At 34.4% G+C, this 26594-nt stretch overlaps 1 protein-coding gene across 4 annotated transcripts in view; it reads right to left on the reverse strand.

Annotated features, from left to right (window-relative positions):
* Positions 1-26594, reverse strand: part of LOC131033087 (agamous-like MADS-box protein MADS3) — a 77930-nt gene that overhangs the window by 36531 nt on the left and 14805 nt on the right. The window lies entirely within an intron of this gene.

Raw genomic sequence — 26594 nt, forward strand, 5'->3', positions numbered from 1 at the left:
TTCTTCTTTTGCACCAAAATCTAGATGAAATGATACTTCAAATCAAAATTCTTTGTCTAATTTGATAGCACTCATATTGTCACAAAAATCACCATAGGCTGAATTTGCTTCTCTCTAATTTCTTCTGAACTTTTTTAAGCCATAGGTAGTGACTGCAACGTACTCTATTTATGTGGATGAAAGGGCAACTATACTAAATTCTTCTTTGAGCTCCAAGTAATCAAACCAGAACCAAAGGAGAATCGATTAACAAATGTAGACTTATGGTAATCCAAAATACCTTCCCAATCTGAATCACAAAAGTCAACAAGATTGAACCTTTTAGAAGATTAGTAATGAGTACCACAATTTAGAGTGTCTTTCACCTACCTTAAAATTCTTTTGGTTGTCTTCATATGCATTTCATATGGATTTGTTATTCACCTTGAAATAAGATAAACTGAATAAGCAATATCAAACCTTGTGTGGGTTAGAAACATCTCTCTCCCACAATAATTTTGTGAGTTGTCTCATTAACTATTACAACACCATCATTTTTACACAAGACAACTATATGAACACTTGTCGTATCAAACTTTTTCAACATATCCCTCATTTGACAAATAAAAATTTCATCTTACTGACAACCTCCATTCCAAGAAAATATTGCAAGAGACCTACAACTTTCATCTCAAATTCATTGATCATAGAAATATTGAATTCGTCTTTCATCTTAAAACTGCTACCCATATACAAAAAATCATCAACATACAAGCTTATAATAAGAATATCATCACCTTCTTGTTTGTAGAAAAGGGTAAGATAACTCATTCTTCTCTTGAAGTCATTCTCCTTAAAATATCCATCAATCCTAGAATACCATGCGCTTAGTACTTTCTAGAGGCCATAAGAAACCTTCTTCGACTTACAGGGTTGATGCTATTTACCTTGCGTTTCAAAACTTTATGGTGGTTTCACATAGACTTCTTCTCTAAGTACCCATTGAAGAAGACAGCTTTCGTATCCATGTGATCAAATCATGGATACTCCAATTATTTTGAGCTACTAATAAAACAAGCATTCCAATAGTCTCTTGTCTTGCTACTGGTGCAAACATCTTCATATAGTCAATCTCATACTTCTTTGTGAATCCTTTGGCAACTAATTTAGCCTTATGTCTTTCAAGGCTCCTATCACTATTATGCTTAGTATTGTAGACACGTTTGGTACTAATCTTATCTTGTTATGTGCAAGCTTTGTAACCTCCCAAGTATCAATCCTATGAAAAGAATCTATCTCTTCTTGCATTGCTTGCACCCAAAACTCATTAGTGCATGCATCTTCTAAGCATAATTGTTCAAAATCAGCCTTGGTAAGTAAAGCAAAAGTTGTTGTCTCATCTCTTGGATTTTCATGTGCCCGATGTGTACTCCTTTTCATAAATGTCACTTAATCTTCTTACCTTTCGGACTTGAAGCAGGACTTGCACTTAGAATTGAAGAACTAGATGAATGGATATTTGGTCGATGTGTAGCATTTGGAATTGAAATATTAGTGGGTTGTTCATGATCAATAGCATTAATAATACCACCATTTAAAATAGATGTTCACATCTCAACATGGCCCTTTTAATGACCATAAACTTTATCTTCATAAAAAAACACATCTCTTGAAACAATGAGCCTATTAGTGAGAGGATTATACAACCTATAAACCTTACTTTTCTCACCATATCTAACATAAATGCATGACTATTAAATATAGTAGAGAAACAAAACAAAAATTGCACAAAACTTGAACCATTGTTACAAAAATAAAAAGATGTATTGATTTGATTCTTCGAGATAGAATATAATAATTTCTCATTAAAATCAATTGGCTTTTTAAATCCTTATTTTCCAACAACTACCTAGCCTACACGAATGCAATTTTCACAAAACTAACTAAAACTACCGAAATTGATTAAAATTTATTCTAAAACTATACTAAAAACTAACTAAATATGTATTACGTTTTAAGATTTAGCCCTTATAATATCAATCCTGACAAAGGGTGGAACACTACAAGAGATGATCATACCAACCCTTCTTGAGACTTAGATGAAGTGCCTTCACCAATCCTTAACCAAATTGACTTCCTCAGCGGATCTCCTAACTGTAGAACATGTAAACCTTTTCCCAACATAAGAGAATATAAAGTGCTCCCAACCTCCTTGCACAATGACACAAATTTCCTCTAAAAGTCCACATCTCCTTTGAGTATGTCAAAGTGTCTCTTCTAGTGCTACACATGAGAGAACAACTCATCTTTGAGAGTCCACATCTCTTCCAACTATATCACATCCCTCCTCCACTGTGAAAATAATCCCTCTACTATTGTAGAAAACCTCAACCAATTATGAATACATTATATGCACTCACAAGAACCTCAAGATTCTAGGACCCTTCTTTTCCTCAGGGACAGAAATGTGAAGGTTCTCATATAACAAATCACCCCTGAGCAAGAAGCTAGCTTGAGATGATATATGTCCTCATGCCTCCACTTCTTCCAACCTTTGATATGATTTTGCTACTCTTTAATTGTCAGATGTAGCATTCAAACCTTCAAAAGTCCTCTTAAATGGAACATAGATGACATGAGTACAAATTTTATATTTATCCATGCAAATAATAGATGTCAAGCTCAACCTAAAGTATACCTACATTAAATACAAGCACTAAGCATATGCCTTATACCTAAAAAATATAGTCACCTTTAACATTAACTATACTCGTTAAGGCTTCCATTAAAAAAATAAATATGAAACATTTACTAAAATTATGAAGTGTTACAATATCTTCTCTCATTTTAAAAATTATTAATCACGCTTTAACCATGAACTCCTTTGAAACATGTATGTGGAGGATGGGATTTGTCACCCTCAAAGTGATGAACCTCAAGTGACAAACCTACCTTCGCTCTACCGAACTTATACTGGCACTAAAGGTGAGCCACGGGATACTAAGCACATAATGAGATAAATTAGCAACAAACAAAGTTCCCGAATGACCTAGTTAAGAATTTATCCCTAGGACGAGCGTGTAGAACTAGGACACCAGAGCGACACGTCGTTGTCCTGTATGGAGCACAAACACCATAAAGAAATGATAGATGCGACTATATTATTAATTAAACGAAGTAAATGAAAAACTAAGTTAAGAGTAAAAGGTACACGACACTGAAATAAAATAAGAAAGGGGCAGGGAGAGCTTACAAACAGTCCACGATTAAAGCCTCCAGGAAGATGATTGCCTTCCCAAGACTATAAACCTGCACAAAAGCAAGAAGGAAAATGTCGGGGGTTGTGTTTAGAGGCCTACCTTAGTTAGACCCCCGTTTTGGTGTTTCCACCTCCACGGACAACCCAGATAACCACGATTGAAAAATGAAATGATAAAGATAAAGATGAATAGTCGAGATAATAAATAAGTTGCAAATGAGAGGTTTTAAATATGTAAACAGACTAAGAAGTAGAGTGAACTCCCCTCCAACAGTTGTGAAGATAGCATCGTGAGTTCTTCAAGAGGATGCAACAATGGTGGTCTTCAAAATGCTAGAAAACCTGTGCAAGATAAGAGAGAATGGATGCCAAGAGCTCAAAGTATCTAAAAAATGATCAAGAAGTCCCCAGAAAGGCGAGAAACGTGAAAGATATAGCCTCCCAGGCGAATCCCAACATTTGTGGCTACAGACAGAGGCGTTACAAACTCTTCCAAGCGTAGGTGTAAAGCTCAAACGACATTACTATTGATTTCTATTCATAAAAAATAATTTCATCTAGATGAAAATCATTATAAATGAGACCAAATGAAATAAACTGCAAACAAAGGTGAATATCAAGCATTTAGAATTTACTCTTTTTATATTTTCAAAAGTTTTAGGTAACTTATGGTGTTTCTCTATGATTTTAGATATACTTAATTGCTTCTTCAAGTAGTATTATGTATTATGCAATTCTAGGTATAGTAAGAATCATAGATAAAAGTAACATTAATGAATAAGTGTTTGTGAATTCTCTAATATTTGTAACATGTCTATAGATGCCTCTAGAATGAAGTAAACCTCTACAAATTAATAAAATAATGGTACAAGAGGAAACACATCATCCTTCTAGAAATAAAATTTAAATAAAATTTTATTTAATTTTATATTTATTCTTACTCTTAATTTAACTAATATTTTATTTTTTAATATATATTTATAATTAATGACTAATGTACTTGACACAACAATTTTTTTTACACATTTCTACATATAAAAAAAATCAATAGCATACTCAATAAGTTTTCCTTGGAATTTAGTAAAACTTATACTAATGGAATGTCGACAATAGTTTTTTTCTTTTTTTTAGACTATAAGACTGGACTAGCCACCTTCTATAAATTACAATGCACCAAGTAAACTTTTTTTGACGTGGTTGGTAATTATGACACAACACGCCCTCCCGTGAACATGAGTTGGCGAGAGACTCAACCTCATGAACTCGTGCATACCACACGGAGCTCTTAGCAATTAGGCCATGCCCGAACCCATCTCCAATAGTTTTAAATCACTATATGTTTCTATGAAAATAAAAATATTAAAAATACATATATTCATAAAGTAAACAAAAGGCTCAAGAAATAGTTTTAAATCACTATATGTTTCTATGAAAATAAAAATATTAAAAATACATATATTCATAAAGTAAACAAAAGGCTCAAGAAATCTAAAAGTTTTTGTTAAAGTTTTATGATGAGAAGTGTGACGATTTATATAGAGGTAAATCCCTGTTTTCAACTTGTCCAAATTTTAAAACTATTACTCTGAAGGGTGTTTTTGGCTTGAATCAAGAGTGAGTGATGCAACAAAAGGAATGGTATCTACTTGAATCACAAACTCCATACAAATATTTGACAAACCATCATACCCACCGTTACAAAAGAGATGATTGATTACCTAAAGCCTAAAACTCCATCTACCCCCAAATTATTAGTTCATTGGTATAACAATTCACCAATCATTTTTCGTCACCTTGAATCCCTTTCTCCTTGCATCTAATCTCCTCATCGTATCCACATGCTTTATACCTATATTCTGTATTTTGATAGAGTCCTCTTCTAATTTAATTTGTTCAAATTATGGATATTTCAATTATGTTGGTTTACATATCGCATGTTAATCCTATTGCCTCGATGCTTGCATTTAGTCAATGAGTTTTATTTTACTTCAGCTAATCAATAATCTTATATTTTTATGTCATGGGCATTCTACAATGAAAACAAGATGTATAGGACATCAAAACAATCCATGTTAGAAAAACAAAGGAAAACCCACCATATAAAGCAGAAATCAGATTTGATTTATTTTTAAAAAGTAAGAATTGGATTTGATTTGTTTTAAAAAAGAAGACCCATTATGTAAAACAAAAAATTAGATTTGATTTCTTTTTATAAAGTAGAAATTGGATTTGATCCTTTTTAAATTGCCTTAATAAAGATATATATGAAGAAATTTAATTTAACCGGAATTGCTCAACGGAAGATAAAACTTTCTATTCATTTAATTGAGTTACTTGATCACGACACCAAGGATTAGTTGATGGAAGAGATCAAAAATAAAGATTTCACTACATTCTACCTCTTTATATAGAGGCCTTAGACACAACAAAAAAATCTACAAATTGTGGAAACTTGTCACACAGCTCCATGCGTACAGAAAAAATCTATATTTATAACTGCTATTTTTAGCTTATGTAGAAAACTACAAGTGACTTCATGCAATTTGGAGAAAATACTATGACAACAATCTTCACCTTAATTTCAACCACTAATAGATTCAACACAACAATAATATCTTCTTTGGACCTCATCAGGTTTCACTACTACCACGATCTATTATGCGGCAATCTCCATTTGGACTACAAATGCTAATGGAATATCCCTGAAATTTGGTAAAACTTATGGTAATGGAATATCTACAATAGTTTTTTCTTTGTTTTTAGACTACAAGACTCCACTAGCCCCCCCTATAAATTATAATGCGCGATGTAAACTTTTTTTGATGTGACTGGTGACGATGACACGACACGCCCTCTGGTACCACATGGGTTGGCAAGAGACTCAACCTCATGACCTCATGCCTACCACGGAGAGCTCTCTGCAATTGGGCCATGCCCCAACCCATCTCCAATAGTTTTAAATAACTATATGTTTCTATAAAAATATGTATATTTCATTTGAGATAATTTAATTTGTTTAAATTATGGATATTTTATTTATGTTGGTTTAAATATCTCATGTTAATCCTATTGCCTCGATGCTTGAATTTACTCAATGAGTTTTCTTTTACTTCAGCTAATCAATAATCTTATATTTTTATGTCATGGGCATTCTACAATGGCAACAAGGTGTACAGGACGTCAACATAATCCATGTAAGAAAAACAAAAAGAAAACCCACCATATAAAGCAGAAATCGGATTTGATTTATTTTTAAAAAGTAAGAATTGGATTTGATTTGTTTTCAAAAAGAAGACCCACCATGTAAAGCGACAATTAGATTTGATTTATTTAAATAAAGTAGAAATTGGATTTAATTATTTTTTAATTGCCTTAATAATGATACATACGAAGAAATTTAATTTAACAAGAATTTCTCAACAAAAGATAAAACTTTCTATTCATTTAATGGAGATACAAAACCTTGTTGATCACAAGATCAAGGATTAGTTGACAGAAGAGACCATAGATAAAGACTTCATTACATTCTACTTCTTGATATAAAGGTCTTAAACACAGCAAAAAAATCTACAAATTGTGGATACTTGTCATTCAGTTCCATGCAATTAAAAACACAAAAAATCTATATTTAAAAATCCTACTTTTAGCTTATGTAGAAAACTGAAGTTGATTTCATGCAATTTGGAGAAATTATGATACCAACAATCTCCCCCTTAATTTCAACCACTAATGGATTCAAAACAACAATAATATCTTCTTCCGACCTCATCGGTTTCGCTCCTACCGCGATCTATTATGCAGGAATCTCCATTTGGACTACCAATGCTAATGGAATATCCTTGAAATTTGGTAAAAATTATGGTAATGGAATATCTACAATAGTTTTTCTTTTTTCTTTTTTACTACAAGACTCCACTAGCCCCCCTATAAATTACAATACGCAAAGTAAACTTTTTTTGACATGACCGGTGACAATGATATGACATGCCCTCTGGTACCACATGGCCTGGCGGGAGACTCAACCTCATGACCTCATGCATACCACAAGGAACTCTCGGCAATTGGGCCATGCCCCAACCCATCACCGATAGTTTTAAATAACTATATGTTTCAATAAAAATAAAAATATTAAAAAAATGTATATTGATAAAATAAACAATTGGCTCAAGAAATCTAATATTTTTTTGTAAGTTTTATGATTAAAACCTAAGTTATCGGTTCGGGTTCGGATTCGAGGGTTCGGCAAAAAAAAAAAAATTCTTGGGTACGGGTATGGGTTCGTCTGTACATATATACATATATTAATTATAAATTGATAAATATACACATATATTATATATATCATCAATATATACAATCCATACAAAAATAAAATATACAATGTGACTTTCCATACATAAATCATAAATCCATAATTGCCAATGCCAATAAATATCCATATATCGCAAATGTTATCAGTAAACTAATAACTAAAGTCTAATATCATATTCATAATTTGCAAAAAAGATAATATTCAAGTTTCAAGTTTCAACTGATTCAAGTTTCAAAATGTGAATATGTCATGACACAATAAAAATTCAAATTACAAGCAATCTATGGGATTTAAATTCCATATTCATCTTCATCTGAACCATCCAACCCAAGCCCAAGGTCATCAAGTGGTTCAAATCCAGCATCAATTGAACCACTATCGAATGGAATGTCACACCCACTAGCCAAGTCTCTCTCAAGTTCCATAGCTGCCTCGTCTATAGAGACTTGGGCAAGTTGTGCAACTGTAGCATCTAAATCAGCACACTCGGGGGCTAGATCCCAATTCCTTGTTGCACCCACATTATATTCAAGGTCCTTATGTGACAACAAACGAAGGTTGGAGTGTACGTAGACCAAATGCTCAGCTCTCTTTGCACCCAAACGATTACATTTGACTGAGTGGATGAAGGAGTATGTACTCCAATTCCGCTCCGCTGAAGAAGAACTTGCAACTTGTTAAAAGTTAAAACATTATTAGAAATTTATAAATTATAAAATAAAAATATGATAGCATCAAATGGAATTGGAAAACTATAAAAAATAAAAAAGATACATACTTGGGAAAGAAGTTTAATTGCAAGAGGCTGCAAGTAAACGGAGCCTTGACCATGTACATACCACCACTCATCAGCATCCATCCCATATCTAGCATTGAGAGCTACAACATCATGATTTTTTGTGGATACAAATTGGCCAAACTCCTTCATGACAACATTTCTTGTCTCCTCATCTTGATATATCTTTTTAAAGGCAGCTCTATAGCCAAAAGCAACCTCTGCATCTCTATATGGTGGTACCCTCCTTGGTGTTGCAAGCATCTCTGCACTATAAAAATTTGGTGTTAAAGCAAATGCCAAGAGATGTAAGGGATTGGTCATCTTGTTCCAACGGTCAACAATAATATTCTGCACAACTTTGAAAAATGTTTTCGTTGGGTCATGTACTTTTCTTTTTATTACTTCTCTTATTTTCTCCACCATACAATCCATGCCGTCATAAATCTCACCCAAACATGGGCGATCAGTATCAGCATACCTAATCATGCTCATGATGGGCTCAGTGAAATTCAAAACATATTCCACATCATCCCACCATTTCTCACTAAGGATCAATGCTCTTCCTTTTAGAGCTCTTTCTGTCTGGGCCTGCTTCCATACACTCCACAATCTGTTGATGACCATAGAACTCAAGGCCTCTCGCACCTTCACAAGTCATCTTAAGACGAGTGTGTGAAATGCAAATCGTGTTTCAGCTACCTAACATGACATAAAAAAATACACAACATATATCAATTATAAAAAATTAAAAAATTAAAAATTAAAAATTTAAATTAGTAATTACCTTCAACAACTCCAACTTGGAGAAGGTCCTAAAAGTGGCTTGTGACATATGATGATTAGTCACAAACATTTGAATCTCCTCGCCCTCCTCGTACGGTTTTTTCACCCAATCAATTTGTGTGCCAATCTTTTGCATGATTAAATTGAGTGAGTGGACTGCACATGGTGTCCAAAAGATGTGACCGTATGTAGCCTCCACTATAGTCCCCGCTGCCCTACAATTTTTAGCATTGTCCGTTATGACTTGGACAACATTTTGAGGCCCCACCATGTCAATGCATTCTATGAGGATATTGGCAATGAAACTTGCATCTTTCACTTGCCCCTCACAATCCACCGCTTTCAAAAACATTGCCCCTTTAGGGCACACTGCTATAACATTGATCAATGGCCTATTTTTACAATCTTTCCATCCATCAGAAACGATGGTCAAACCTGTTTCCGGCCATGTATCTTTGATGACTTTCAACTGTGACTCTACGGATGCTTTCTCCTTTGCCAATAAGGTGGTTCTCACCTTTTCATACCTTGGACAAACATAATCAGAAGGTGTGTTGCAAAGGGTATGTACCATGTCCCAAAAGTAAGGTGATCTAACAAGGTTGAAAGGAAGCCCATTGCCATAAATGCAACGCCCAATGCTCTGATCTGCAATCTCTCTCATTTCATTTTTGAAGGCAGTATACAATGGGCCTCTTTTCCGTGAAGCCACAACATTTTGATTCTCTAGTGGAGCAACTGGTGGTTTTGGCATGAAAGGATGCGATCCGACTGGTCTTGTGGAGCCAATACTACTAGAAGGCCTCATAGTCTTCGAGCTTGACTGGACAAGAGGATGATCAGTCTTTGCTTTGCACTTCTCCTATCAGCTTCCTCTTGTTCTCTAATATATTCCAAAACTAGAGCTTTTGGCAGCCCCTTGGCATCTGATCCCTTGCAAAAATTTATTCCACGCACGGGGATGAAACAAAGGTGGCCTTTCACTCGATAGTATGAGCTGGTATACTCAGTGCCACAATGGTTACACTTCCAAACAAAACCCCCACCACCAGACACTTGCTTGATCATTGTTGTATAATGCCAAAGTGGTGAATCTTGATCAATTTTAAAGGGGTTATTTTCAATTCGGGCATGGGCAATTGAACTAGAGCTTGCACTTGCACTTCCAATTTCAGCCATTATGTATGATTATATGAATAATGCACCTAAAATAAAAAGAGAAAACACAACATTATTGAAAAAAATTGATAAAATTTTGGCATTATAACCCCATACTATGCATACAAAGTGTATAAAAATATACAAAACTTATTTAAAAATTTTTAGAAAAACTTTAAAAAAAAAATTTAAAATTTGAAAAGAACTTTAAAAAATTCTTAAAAACTTGTAAAAAAATCAAATTCACTCACCTTTGATGACTAAATCTTCCTTCTCCAGTGATTCCTATGCCTTTTATGCGTGTCTCACATCTTCATAGTCTCTACCTTCGAAGAAAAATGCAAAAACTAAGAAACCCGGCTTTAGAGAAAAAATCTTCAAAAATGCAAATAGAATGAGTTGAATGAATGTTTTGATGCATGAAATGCATCATAAAGGGGCGAATTAGGGTTTAATTATTAATTAACTATTTTTTTAAGTACTTTTTAATTGGTTTTTATTGTTTTTAGACCCGTGGGCCCCGTTTTTGGGAACCCATGGGCCTGGGTTCATCCGGGTCCTCTTGGGTTCCACCTGGGAAGGACCCGGGTGGAACCCAGGTCGAACCCAGGCCGGACCAGGACCGGGCACGAACCAGGAACCGGACCCGGACCCAGGCCTAAACCACAAGAACCGGTAAATTAGGTTAAAACTGTGACAATTTATATGGAGGTTTATCCTTGTTTTCAACTTGTCCAAATTTTAAAACTATTACTCTGAAAGGTATTTTTTACTTGAATCGTGAGACAATGATGCAACAAAAGGAATGGTATATTTTTGAATCACTAACTCCATACAAATATTGGAGACACCATCATGCCCATCATTACAGAAGAGATGATTGATTACCCAAAACCTAAAACTCCATCCACCCCAAATCATTAGTTCATTGGCTTATCAATCCACCTATCATTTTTCGACCACCTCGAATCCCTTTATCCCTGCCTCCAATCTCTTCATCGTATCCACATGCTTTATACCTATATTCTATGTTTTGATATAATCCTCTTCTAATTTAATTTTTTCAAATTATGGATATTTCATTTATGTTGGTTTACATATCTCATGTTTTAATCCTATTGCCTCAAATCTTGCATTTAGTCAATGAGTTTTCTTTTACTTCAGCTAATCAATAATCTTATATTTTTATGTCAAGGGCATTCTACAATGGCAACAAGGTGGATAGGACATCAACACAATCCATGTAAGAAAAAAAAAGAAACCCCACCATATAAAGCAGAAATCGGTTTTGATTTATTTTTAAAAAGTAACAATTGGATTTGATTTGTTTTCAAAAAAAGACCCACCATGTAAATCAAAAATTAGATTTGATTTATTCTTATAAAGTAGAAATTGGATTTGATTCGTTTTTTATTGCCTTAATAATGATATATATGAAGAAATTTAATTTAATAGGAGTTGCTCAACAAAAGATAAAGCTTTCTATTCATTTAATGGACTTACAAAACCTTCTTGATCACAAGATGAAGGATTATTTGATCGAAGACATCAAAGATAAAGACTTCTTAACAGTCTACCTCTTTATATAGAGGTCTTAGACACAACAAAAAAAATCTAGAAATTGTGGAAACTTGTCATGCAGCTCCATGCAATTAAAAACAAATAAAAATTCTATATTTAGAAATGCTACTTATAGCTTATGTAGAAAACTGCAGTTGATTTCATGCAATTGTGAGAAATTACTATGCCAACAATCTCCCCTTTAATTTCAACCATTAACGGATTCAACAAAACAATATTATCTTCTTCCGAGTGCATTGGGTTTCGCTCCTACCTTGATCAATTATGCAGAAATCTGTATTTGCAATGCAAATGATGATGAAATGTTCTTGAAATTTGGTAAAACTTTTACTAATAGAATATCTAAAATAATTTTTTCCTTTTTTAAGACTACAAGATTCGGCTAGCCCCCCCTATAAATCAGAATGCATCAAGTAAACTATTTTTGACATGATGAGTGATGATGACACAACACGCCCTCTGGTACTACATGGGCTAGAAAGAGAGTTAACTTCATGACCTCGTGCCTACCACACAAAGCTCTTGGCAATTGGGCCATGTCCCAACCCATCTATAATAGTTTTAATTCACTAAATGTTTCAATTAAAATAAAAATATTAAAAATACGTATATTCATAAAGTAAATAATTGGCTCAAGAAATCTAATATTTTTTTTTGAAGTTTTATGAAGAAAAGTGTGACGATTTATATGGAGGTTAATCCTTGTTTTCAACTTGTCCAAATTCTAAAACTATTACTCTAAATGGTGTTTTTGACTTGAACCAAGAGTCAATGATGCAACAAAAGGAATGGTATCTACTTGAATCACTAACTCCATACAAATATTCGACACATTGTCATGCCCACCATTACAAATGAGATGATTGTTTACCCAAAGCGTAAAACTTCATCTACCCCCAAATTATTTGTTCATTGGCATAATAATTACCTATCATTTTTCGACCACCTTGAATCCCTTTCTCCCTTCATCTAATCTCTTCATCGTATCCACATGCTTTATACATATATTCTATGTTTTGATATAATCCTCTTCTAATTTAATTTGTTCTAATTATTGGATATTTCATTTATGTTAGTTTACATATCTCATATTAATCCTATTGCCTTGATGCTTGCATTTAGTCAATGTATTTTCTTTTACTTTAGCTAATTAATAATCTTATATTTTTATGTCGTGGGCATTCTACAATAGCAAAAAGGTGTATAGGACGTCAACGCAATCGATGTAAGAAAAACAAAAAGAAAACCCACCATATAAAGAAGAAATTGAATTTGATTTGTTTTTAAAAAGTAAGAATTGGATTTGATTTGTTTTCACAAAGCAAAACCACCATGTAAAGCAAAAATTAGATGCGATTTCTTTTTATAAAGTAGAAACTGGTTTTGATTCGTTTTTAGTTGCTTTATTGATATATGTGAAGAAATTTAATTTAACAAGAATTGCTCAACAAAAGATAAAACTTTCTATTCATTTAATGGAGTTACAAAACCTTCTTGATCACGAGGTCAAATGTTAGTTGATCAAAGAGATCTGCAAAGATAAAGACTTCACTACATTCTACCTCTTTATTTGAAGAAATTACAATGCCAACAATCTCCCCCTTAATTTCAACTACTAATGAATTCACACAACAATAATATCTTCTTCCGACCTCATCAGATTTTCTCCTACCACGATCTATTATGCGACAATCTCCATTTAGACTGCAAATGCTAAGCTTGTAACTCTTCTAATCTTTTTGTGAGACTTGGACTTGACTTCTTCACACTTGATGACTTAGACTAATTTCTACAGCTTTCACAAGATCCGCACTCTTCTTCATGTAAATCAATCTTTTTTTATTTGTGATCTTCCTACAACTTCAAATGTAGCAGTGAAGCTTTGTCTTGAAAACAATGATACTTCGATCTCCTCCTATGAAGATTGGCTTCTCCTTTTCTAAAGGTGACTTAAACTTTCCAATTTATTCTATTTGAAATCTTCGATCTTCTGCTTTGAGGATTGGCTTTTAAAAAACTTTACTCTTTCACCTTGGACGCCTTACCTTATACAAATAGGGGATTTTGTTTTGCATGTAGCTAGGCTTATTCTCAAATGGCTTCAGTTTTACACAATTTTGTTTGCCTTACGTAACAGCTTCTTCAAAGCTATGATTTTTAATACTGGAGCTTGTTTTTTTCATGATCTCATGAAACGACTTTCAACCCACTCAGCGACTCTTGCAGCGCTGGATCTTTTGATTGGACAATTCATCTCCACAAATTTATTGACCCGATAACCTTTTTGAACCTGCTCTGTACCAATTGAAGAAATTTAATTTAACAGGAGTTACTCAACAGCAGATAAAACTTTTTATTGACTTACAAAACCTTCTTGATTTGTAATCTCTCTGATAAGCTGATCCTTAATCGTGTGATCAAGAAGGAATTGCAGTCTCATCTGAATGAATGAAAAGTTTTATCTGATATTGAACAATTCCCGTCTAGATATTTTTTGCATAAAAATTTTCTAAACATATATATACTAAATTTACTAGGTATTCTAAGATTTTCTGGGATGAGAAGTTAGAACCAATCCTATTGATGCAATTATCCTAGTCAATCGAGAATCTATAGATCGTCACATAGATCATATCTTTCTAAGATAAATAGACACATATTCGACGAATGAAACCCAGCCACAAAAAAATCTTTCAAGTTGCAAACATTTTCCTTTGTCTGAAAATTTAAATCATGAAAACCTGGCGTCTTATCACCTGATATTGAAGGTGGGCAGAGGCATTAAAGAGAAACTATTTGTTACGCAAGTGTACTGCTGTACATACACCAAACACATCATTCTTATTGCTTGCAGAAATGGATTACATCGCCTCTATTTATAGAGGTCTACAAAATGATCTAGAATTTATTGCCTTAGGATTTTTCCAGATTTTTTCTTTCTTCTACATTAGCCATCCTTTCTGGACTCTTCTATCTTAGACTTGATGTTTCTAGACTAGGCATTAATTTAATTGCAGGTTGGTGGTGGTAACTGGTAGAAATTATCAGACTATTCTAACACTCCCCCCTAATTTCTATTAATTACATTGCTATTTACAATATTCAACTTTTCTCTTAAATATTCAAATTGTTCTTGTGCTAATGCCTTTGTGAATATGTCTACCAATTGTTCTTCAGATCTACAATTCTTCAAGTTGATTTCTCCATTATTAACCAATTCTCGGATGAAGTGGTACCGCGTGCCAATGTGCTTGCTTCTTTTGTGAAAGACATGATTTTTTGATAGTGCAATTGCTGACTTATTATCACAGTAGATTGTTGTTGACTCTTTTTGATCATGCTTTAAGTCCATCAAGATCCTTCGCATCCATACTGCTTGACATGCCGCTGATGTTCCTGCTATATATTCTGCTTCTGCGGATGAAATAGTCACTATAGGTTGTTTCTTTGATGCCCATGCAACAACTCCTGTTCCAAGATGAAATGCATAACCTGAAGTACTCTTTCAATCATCAATGCTCCCTGCAAAATCGCTATCTGTATATCTTGTCAATTCAAAATTATTTGTTGTGGAGTAAAATATCCCATAGTCTATTGGTCCTGCGATATACCTCAATATTTTATTTCCAACTTGCCAATGCGAATTCTTAGGTGTATCCATAAATCTAGATATCAAACTGACTCCATACATAATATCTGGCCTAGTTGCAGTGAGATAAATCAAGCTTCCAACAAGTCTTCTAAATATGGTTGAATCAATTTCGTACTCTTTATCTTCTTTGCTAAGCTTTGTCCCTGATGCTATAGGAGTAGATGTTAGTTTGCAATTTATCATTCTAAACTTCTTCAATACATCCTTTGCATATTTTGTTTGACAAATGAAAATCCCTTTATTATTTTGTATAACTTCGATTCCAAGAAAATATCTCATTAATCCCAAATCTGTCATCTCAAATTCCTTTTTCATTTCTATTTTAAACTCATCAGTAGATAAACTTCCAGTAAAGATCAAATCATCAACATATAAACAAACAATTAGAATCTGACCTTGTTTGTTGTCCTTCGTGTATAGTGTAGGCTCACTGTTGCTTCTATTGAATCCATTATTCATCATGTATGTATCAATCCGACTATACCATGCTCTAGGTGCTTGCTTTAGTCCATAGAGTGCCTTTTTCAACCTGTATACCTTATCTTCTTGCCCATTTTTCTCATATCCTGGTGGTTGTTGTACATAAACTTCTTCTTCTATAAAACCATTTAAGAAAGCTGATTTGACATCCATTTGGTAAACATTCCACTTGTTTTGAGCTGATATAGCTAATACCATTCTAACTGTATCAAGTCTTGCGACAGGTGCAAATGTTTCATTATAATCTACTCCATATTGTTGTGTAAATCCCTTGGCTACTAACCTTGCCTTGTGTTTTTCTACATCTCCATTTGCATTAAATTTGGTGTTGTAAACCCATTTACTCCTATGCATTTTTTTCCCTTTGGCAAGTCTACTAATTCCCATGTGTCATTCTTTTCTATTGATTCTATTTCTTCATTCATTGCTTTAACCCAACATTCTTCTTTAATTGCATCTTCAAATATGTAGGATCATGAGAAAATAATGCAAAGATTAATTGCAAATCTATTCCATCTCCTTGATCATAAATTTCTTGTAGACTTCTAGTTTTCTTACTTCTATTCCTTGATCTTAATGATGCAAGTGTAGGATTAGAGTCATTACTTACTTGTGAGTTAGGAGAGGAATGACTTGACGATTCATCTTGTTCAACATCCCTTGTTGAGTTTTCTCCTTGTGGATTGCTTGACGAAGTTCCTTCTTGTTCATGCAATTGATCTCCTTGGCTTCCTTGTTCTTTTCCTTCCTTTTCATCATAAGGTATTGCTACAGTACCTGTGATTGCTTTGTCTATACTTCCATCCTAGGCTTCTTCTTCTTTAAAAACAACATCTCTACTAATGATTACCTTCCTAGTGATGGGATTAAACAACTTGTATGCTTTGGATTGTTCACAATAGCCAATAAAGATGCATTTCTCACCTCTATCATCCAGCTTACTTCTTATTTCCTTAGGCACGTGCAAATGCAACACATCCAAAAATTCTAAAATGAGATACACAATGGGGCTTACCACTCCATGCTTGTTGTGGAACCTTGTCTTTCACACTTTTTGTTGGACTCCTATTTAAGATATATACTGCACAAGCTACTGCTTCAGCCCAATATTCATTTGGTAGGTTCTTTCCCTTCAACATACTCCTTGTCATTTCCATTATTGTTCTATTCTTTCTTTCTGCAACACCATTTTGTTGAGGTGTGTAACTCATAGTAAATTGTTTCTTTATTCCATGATACTTGCAATAATCTAAGAACTCATTTGATTTGTATTCTCCACCTCTATCTAATCTCAATACCTTAATGGGTAGGCCACTTTGCTTCTCAACCAATGCTCTAAACTCTTTGAATTTTCCAAATGCTTATGATTTGTACTTAAGGAAATAAAACCATATTTTTCTACTAAAATCATCAATAAAAGTTAGAAAATAAATGCTCCCCCCCAATGATGGTGTTTGCATTGGACCACATATATCCGTATGTACAATCTCTAGAGGTTTCCATGCTCTATATGACATCCCTTTTGGAAATTTATCTCTATGTTGTTTAGCCAAAATACAACTATTACATAAATTTAGTAGCTCTTTAATTGGGGGTAATCCTTTTACCATTTTCTTTTGCTGTAATAAAGATAATCCTTTGAAGTGAAGATGACCATACCTCAAGTGCCATACCCATGCTTGATCCAAAAAAGTTGCCTTGAAATTCACTTCAGCTTCTTCAACCTTTTCGCTCTTCATTCGAAGTGGGTACATCCTATTCCTTGTCATTTCAATCCTTGCAATTATCTTGTTACTAGAAGATTTATCAAATATAGGGCATACATCATTCTCAAAGATAACCTTATAACTTTTTTGAACAAGTTGACCAACACTTATGAGATTGTGTTTCAAACCCGGTACATAATAAACATCAGGACTAGTCCTCTTACCAAAATTTGTCATCACATTGATTGTACCTTTTCCCATTACTTCCACTGTGTCATTGTTACCTAATTTCACTTCCGATTTAATTGAGCTATCCAAGTAATCAAATAAATCTCTATTTCTTGTCATGTGATTGCTACATCCGCTATCTAGAAACCAAGAATCACTTGGACTTTCTTGTGCTATATGACATGTAATAAACAATGTTTCTGAACTATTTTCAGAAAAATTTGCATTTTGCTTTCCTATATCAACTTGTTTCTTCCGGCATTCACTAGCAAAGTGTCCATACTTTTTGCAGTAGTAACATTGAATATTGGACTTATCATACCTTTGTGATGATTGATTATTGCTACGTCCTCTTGTGTTGAAACTTTGATTTCTCCTTCCTCCTGGTTCAGGACTTCTTCTATCCTCTCTTTGAAAATTGCCTCTTCCTCTTCCTCTAAATCTTGAATTTCCTCTTCCTCTGCCTCTGCCAAATGTCATCTGTGACTTGAAGGCATTCTCTAATGAAGAATTACTATTCCTGTTCAACCTGTATTCATGATTATATAATGATCCAAACAACTCATCTATAGACAATTTAGACAAGTCTTTAGATTCTTCAATTGCAACCACAATAGTATCAAACTTGTTAGGCAAACTTCTAAGAATCTTTTCTACAACTTTTTGATCTGTTAGCTCATCACCATTTAATCTAATTTGATTAACCACATTCATAACTTGAACTGAAAATTGTTCTACTGAATCAGATTCTTTCATTTGAAGACTTTCAAAATCCCTTCTAAGTGCTTGCAACTTTGCTACTCTAACCTTACTTGTTCCTTGGTATGTTGTCTCTAATATTTCCCATGCTTTCTTGGCTGAAGTAACTCCACTAATTCTAGCAAGGACTAAATCATCCATACCTTGTTGAATAATTTGTAAGGCCCTTATGTCCTTCTTCCTATTCTCCTCAAGCTTATTCTTTTCATTTGGGGTTAATGATGCCTCATTTTGTGGTTCTACAAACCCTTTCTCTACCATATCCAACAATTCTTGAGAACGAAATAATGTCTTCATTCTTATTGCCCAAGTATCATAATTCTTTCCTATAAACACTGGAACTAGAGGTTGCATATAATTCATACCTGATGCCATGATTGTATTTCATGTTTCAACAATTCTTCTTCTTGTGAAATACGACTAATCTCCTCCTTGTTTGGCTGCGGCCTCTTTCACTCTTTTGACGACTCCTCAGTTGGTGAGGGCAATGCTTCCTCAATTCTGTAGCTTCTCCAATCAACGTCTTCAGATTACTACGGCTTGCTGTGCTTTCCTTGGTCTGCAGTTCTTCTTCTGACTGTGTCTCTCCTACAAGGCTGCAATAAAGTTCACCCAAAATAGTCTTTTCTCCTACAAGGCTGCAATAAACTTGGCTCTGATACCACTATGAAGGTGGGCAGAGGCATTAAAGAGACAAACTATTTGTTACGCAAGTGTACTGCTGTACATACACCAAACACATCATTCTTATTGCTTGCAGAAATGGATTACATCGCCTCTATTTATAGAGGTCTGCAGAATGATCTAGAATTTATTGCTTTAGGATCATTCCAGATTTTTTCATTCTTCTACGTTGGCCATCCTTTCTAGACTCTTCTATCTTAGACAGTTAGACTTGATGTTTCTAGACTAGGCATTAATTTAATTGCAGGTTGGTGGTGGTAACTGGTAGAAATTACCAGACTATTCTAACAGATATCTAGAGAGATACCCATATGTCAACCAACAATTTGCGTTTCTCATCTCTTGTTTTTCTTTCCTTTTTTTCCCAAATATGGCCATTTTCAGTACATAAGTGGTACCTAATTTCAGGTTTTGCCTAATGGCTCCATGGACCATGAGGTACTTGCAAGTTATAGGTATAAGAGGGCCATGTGATTGGCGGTACGAACCTTGCTACGGTGGCCGCTTGATCTCAAATACGACTTGCTCTAAAATGCAAATTGCATTTCGATTTCGTGAACGCTGCGCCATCCACATTTTGAAAGATATTACTAAACTATCGTTTGTCTTTAAGACTAACACATTGACTTTCTGTTTTCGTCATTCTATTCACTACTCAGGAGTCCTAAACTATGGCAAATAGAAAGCAAGGAATATTACTCCTGTAATGAAGCAAACTTCTAGCAAAATTTAAACGATTTTTAAACCTTTCTAAGACGATGTTCTTTGACACATGATTTATTCCAACAAAATTCTATTTCTATAAATCTTCAGCGCTGAATCGTTGAAATTAAATAGCAGTATGTTATTCAACTATAAAATTGAAACAAAATAAATTGGTGATTGGTGTGCTTTGGGGAGAGATGAGAGTTCCTTACCTGGGGCTGCCAAATTCGTACAGCTTTCCTGATGGCGAGAAAATAATGAGCGCAACTTCAGGATCGCAAAAAAGGGAGATCTCACTGACCTTTCTCAACAGTCCTGTTTTGCGCTTTGAAAAAGTAGACCGACGGCTTACGGGGTTTTCAATACTCTTCAGCTTTGAATTTTCTGTAGTTGCAGAGTAGAAAAGTATAGGTATATGCACAGTAAAAGGTAAAGATTATCCCTCAAAATATAAACCCACGCTTCTCAATTCATTATATCTAATGTTAAGCACATGTGCATCGTCCATTGAGACACGTGGCAGTATTCACATGTCTTTATCTTCTTTATATTTAGCTGATAGACTATTTTATTGTGAGAAACCTCCCACCGGTTTTCACATTTCTCACGTCAGATTTTTGTGGCCAGCATTCAAACAGACTGCTTAAAACTTACGATAATCATTACTTCCATGTCTTTCGTGGGACTCGCACTAATAAATTCTTCGGGACTCATTGTTTACTTCACAACATCTCTACAATCAGCAATAGCAAACATAGAGATAGAAGAAGCTAAACTAAAGGAGCAGCCAGAAGAAGCAATATCAGGGTCAACAGAGAACCAAAACGAACTCATAGAAAAGCAGATTGGAATGCAAATAGGGGAAGAAAGACAGCGAAAAGAAATGACAGCAAATATAATAATAAAAGGGCTGAAGGATTATGAGGAAGGTGAGCATACCAATAGGCTAATAAAAGACTTTAAAAGACTTTCTAACAGACGAGTTGGAGTGGATAGGACATATTCAAACAAACAGAATTGGTAGAAGGTCACAAGATGATAGAAATAGAAATGTAAGAGTAACATTGAAAAGTATTGAAGACAAGAACAAAATTTTGAGGAACAAAAGGTTAAAGGTACAAGATTTTTCATAGATAAAGATTTAACTCCTTTATAATTAGAAGAGAGAAAGAAAAAACGAGAAAAAGTCGTCGTAGCAAGGAGTGTAGATAATGAAACGTGGATGTATAGAGGGAAAGCCCAGTTCAGTAACAAAACAACACATAGTAAATAGGGAGGCGGACCCCCCCCGGCACACCTCTCAATGGTAAGCTGAAATTGTAGAGGTTACCCTTAGAGGAGGGGGCCCGGTTTAGGACCCATAGCTAAGAGGATTGATGTGATTGTCCTCCTTGAGACACACGAGCACGAAGGATGTAAGGTCTCAAACTTTGAGGGTTATATGAAGGTATCAGTATGGAATGAGCTAAACTGAAAGTAGAAAGGGTCATGGAGGAGTAACAATCTTAGTAAGAGATTCTTGGGAAATAATTATACATGTGGAAAAAGAAGATCCGAATAAGCAGTACATATGGATAAAAATAGAAGATAAAAAGTCCACAATTTATCTTCCAACATACTACTTTGCTCCTTATAGCTCAAAATTCTATAAAAAGAGGAAATTCGACAAAAAAGACCCCTACATAGCCTTGAAAAAAGCTATATCAGCATATAACCACAAAGGCGAAATCATCTTAATTCGAGACTTTAATGCTAGAACAACCAATAATCAATCTCTTTGTCAGTTTGTCTTAATATTGAGGAGGGAATAGGGGACAGTCCTCTATGCTTAGAAGAAGAAGGGAACTAAAAATGGGAAAGAATGTCTCAAGATAGAAAGGGAGCCATCACACATAACGGGGCGGAATTGCTAGGAGTTTGCAGTTTGTATGATCTGATTATATGCAACAATTTAAAGGCTTGGCCTAGTTCAGGGAAGATTACATGTCACACTTATAATGGTCAGAGTGTGGTAGACTATGTTATAAGCTCAAAGAAACTTGTGACAAGTGTTATAAATATAGAGGTGAAGGACTGTCCCATAGATATGAAATAAGAATCGCAATCCAATATATGTAAAGATTAGCATGCAAAAAGACAATCAACACCAAAAGAAGATGCAACAAACAGAAAAGGAAGAGGTCACTCAAAGGACTATCCTCTTGACACATGAAAACCAAGAAATGTTTCGAACAACGCTCAAAAGACAGCTGCATATCAAGGGAGCCAATGGGCTGGTTAATTCAAACAAGGAAATGATAGGCGGCGTCAAGTTGACATCTATAATTCTCAAGGCTCTCAACTCATGCAAAAGGTCTAGACCTAAAAGAGGCAGCAAGAATAGCTTCCCCGCAAACCCATGGTACGATGAAGAATGTAAAGCAGCAAAGAAAATTGTCAAAATACAGAGCAATGACAAGGAATATACAAAAATAATGATAAACAAAAAAGAGCATTACATGCAAATAAGAAGAAAGGAGCTGATTAAGCTTGGGATGCACAACCCAAGAGGCTTTTGGAAAGAGTTGCAGCAAAGAGACGCAGACAAAGAAAATAATATCACGGATCGCCAATGGCTAGAATATGCAAAGCAATTATATGGCAGAGATCAGGATAAAGATACTCCACCGATGATTAGATCAAAAATTAAACTCTTCTCTTCAAACAATATCAAAGAAAGAATTAGAAAGCTTACGGTGGGTAAAACACAAGACATAAATGTCATACAAGCAAAACATTTAAGATGGGGATTGGAAATTCTCACGCCTCGCATCAAAAGAATATTCAATGGAGTCATCCAAAATGGATTTCCAACAAATTGGACAACACTTTGGTCAACTAGTGTTGTCATCCCCTTGCTCAAAAATGGTGACATCAATAACCCCTCAAATTACCGCACTATAATTATCAATCCTCTCTTTGGTAAACTTTTTGTGAGCATGATTGAAAGAAGAATCAATATTTGGGTTGAAAAAGAGGGAAAGAGTGCAAAAGGACAAGCGGGCTTGAAATCAAAGTACTCTACCATTGATCATTGCATTACACTCGGGCATTTGATTGAGAAGGTATAGGATAAATAGGGAGGGAAAGCCTTTTGTTGCTTTGTTGATTTCAAAAAAGGTTTTGACACAGTGCCCAAAAGCAAATTATGGAGTAAAATAAAAGAGTTGGAAATTCTAGTACATTACAGAGATGATGTTAATTGATTATATGACCAAATCTTGGCTAAGATACGTACCAAACAAGAATTATCAGAATGCTTTAGAAGTGATATTGGGGTCAAGTAGGGCTGCCCACTATCTCTATCCTATTTGGGTTATATATTGACAAATTAGAGAAATGGATAAACAAGTTTGGTGGTGAGGGAATTCATTTTACCACTTATGTAATGAAGTTGCTTTTGTATGTTGATGACCTTATCCCAACGACAAAAACAGCACAAGATTTGAGTGAACACTTGAAGGCTCGAGAACATTTATGTCATGAGGTGGGGATGCAAGTGAACACTAGCAAAACCAAGGTCGTGATCTTCACCTTGATGAGAGAGAAGGTCCATACAGAATTTGTTTTTGAGGGAAACCTCTTACCAATGGTGAATAAATATAAGTACCTTAGTCTAGACTTCCACAATAAACTCAATTAGGAAACATGTAGAGCAAAAAGGATTCAAAGGGGTTGGAAATCCTTATACTCACTTCAAAATAGATGTAGAAGAGCTGAATTATGGGATTGAAAACTTAAAAAACTCTCTTTGGACTTCTTGTGGTTCTGGTGATATTATATGGCTGTGAGGTATGGGGCAGCAGCAATTCAACAAGGAAATGGAAACAAATAGAGAGATTACAAAAACATCTAATTACAACCATCCTTAAGATTAAGTCATCTATCCCATATGAGATTGTCCTAGCAAGGCAGGAGCTTTCCCTATTGAAGCATCAACTATGTTCCGGTTTCTAAGCTACTTAGGGAGGTTAGAAAACATGGAGGTACATTGCTGGCCGAAGTTGGCAGCGGGAGAAAGACTAGACAAAAGGAAGAGCACATGGATGAAACAAAATATTAAGTGGATGAATAAATGGGACATTAACCTAAAAGATTGCCCAAAAAACAATGGAGAGCTAAAGAAATATGTGCAAGAAAAAATCAAAGAAAGCATGTGGACAAATCAAATGGGGAGGAAAAAGGAATACCATATAAAACATTTCAACCCCACGCATGACCTTACACAAAAGAACTATATAGGAATGGATATAAAGTGGAAGGCAAAAATGCTAATTGATCAAATAGGGACCGGCTCACATCAACTTAGATGTGAAATGGAGAGATGGATGATACCTCAAGAGGAACGGGACGATAGAAGATGTAGATATTGCACTCAAAGGGTGGTGGAGACAAAATGACATTATATCATGGAGTGTCCAACCTACAATGACATTCGAATCAATTATGCTAAGACACTAAATGTAAACACCTTGACGAACCTATTTGACGAAGAAAAGTTGTATATTTCTTAAGCAAGATGCACATCAAAAGATCCAAGTTGTAGAAGGAGAAAGAGATTTAGCAGTCACAATTTTCCATTTGGGTTTGTTTGGGCTTCGCATGCTTTGATAACTATCTATGGGTCCCATGGGTTGTTTGGCCTTGTGGATGTTATGAAAAGCATTCATTCATTCATTCATTCATTCGTCCTTGAATTTGCGTTAAGTCATTACTTTCCTAATTCCATATGAGCCTATCTGCTATGGATTATTTCATTTCAGATATGTTATATGTTTTAGGGAAGGGGAATTTTTTTTTATCGCACAAATATCAGTAATCTTTTTAATGTTTAATCATGCATTAAAAAAGTTTATAATTAGTTAGTATTTAGCATTTCGTAAAGGCTCCTCATTCAAAGCATTTTATTTAATCTTGTGATAGAAGTTGTTGTCTAATCAATTATTACATTTTGTCAGATTAAGAAAATAAAAATAAAAAATTTCAATAAGAATTTAATATAGATAAAGAATAATATAATTTAAAATATAAATTTTCTTAATATAAAATTTATTAAAAGTAAAATTTAATTTAAAATATCAAATTAAATATAAAATATACAATTGGTGTTAAATATATAATATAATTAATTTTTTTAATGTTTGACATTATAATGTAAAAGAGATAATTTTAGAATAATCTTGTTTTTTTATTTTATAAATATATAAATTTATATTTTTATATAGTAAATTATAATATTAAAAAAGAATATATATATTTAAATTTAAATTAATTATTGTAATAATCAAAGAACAAATGAGCTTTAGAATCTAAGCACATGATTTCATTAAATTGAGCATAGTCGACCATTGTACATATAGGAAAAGTGATTGGGTCGAATCAGAAGTCGAACCCAACACTCAATGAGTGGTGGCGAGTTGTCTACCATAAAGGTAGCATGAGGTGTCGAAAATGAGTCGACACCTCTCTGACAACTCCTAACCAACTTGACATCTAGCATGGACAAGTGTCAAGCATAAATGTAATAAATACACTAACACCCCCCCTTAAGCATAGTTTGGGTGGGCATGAAGGAAATGGGTCCCGACTACTAGCTTGGTGAGGTACCCATGTACAATGAAATCTCTCATAAATGGAGAAAGATAATAAACCCAATGGGAAAAAAATATCCTCCAAAAAAGAGATAAGAAGAAAAGACCATGAAGCCCCCTCTTAAGGTAGAATTTGTTACAAAGAAACCAATGTTTGCACTAAGAATGTCAAATTGTGACACAACTAGGTACCAATGTCAATGAAGAATGATCGATTAATCACTCACTGCAACAACATGAAGATCAAGAATGGAGACACCTGCTTTGAGCATCAGCTGAATACACATCAATGGCAAATTGGTACAATCTAAGTCTCATTGGAGTCATGCACCAAGTCTCACAAGATATTCCTAATCTATGGAGTACAAGAGAATTACATCACATATGTCATCAATGACAAAGTACAAAGAAGTGCGATAGTTTATATTAGTGCGTTATAATATAGCTTTTGCAAGAGAATCCATATGGTGTGTAGCACTAGAATCTTTAATCCATGGAGATAAAGATGATGAAACAATGAATGTATGAGTGAAGAAGATATGTCATAAAAGAAAGGACCAATCATGTCCTCTCAAGAGATACTTCTATGCACAAGTACAATGAATGTTCCCTCTATATGAGAAAAATGAAGGATTATGTAACCCCCCATAATGTGTGGAAGATGACTTCCCATTCTGGATGTGGAGGAAGTGATGTAGTTGTCTCTAAAGTTTGCACATTATCCAAATACTGAACCTCATCATACTAGTCTCCAAACTTGCAGTGTTGAAAATTAGTATGCATAATTTGTTGCAAGGAATCATGCATCCTCACTGTGAAGCATTTCTAGATTCATAAGTAGCAACAAGAAATGAGATCGCAATGCTTGTCATACGACTACATTGTACATCCCATTTGATT

This window comes from Cryptomeria japonica, chromosome 3 (genome assembly GCF_030272615.1).
Source record: "Cryptomeria japonica chromosome 3, Sugi_1.0, whole genome shotgun sequence".
NCBI lineage: Eukaryota > Viridiplantae > Streptophyta > Pinopsida > Cupressales > Cupressaceae > Cryptomeria > Cryptomeria japonica.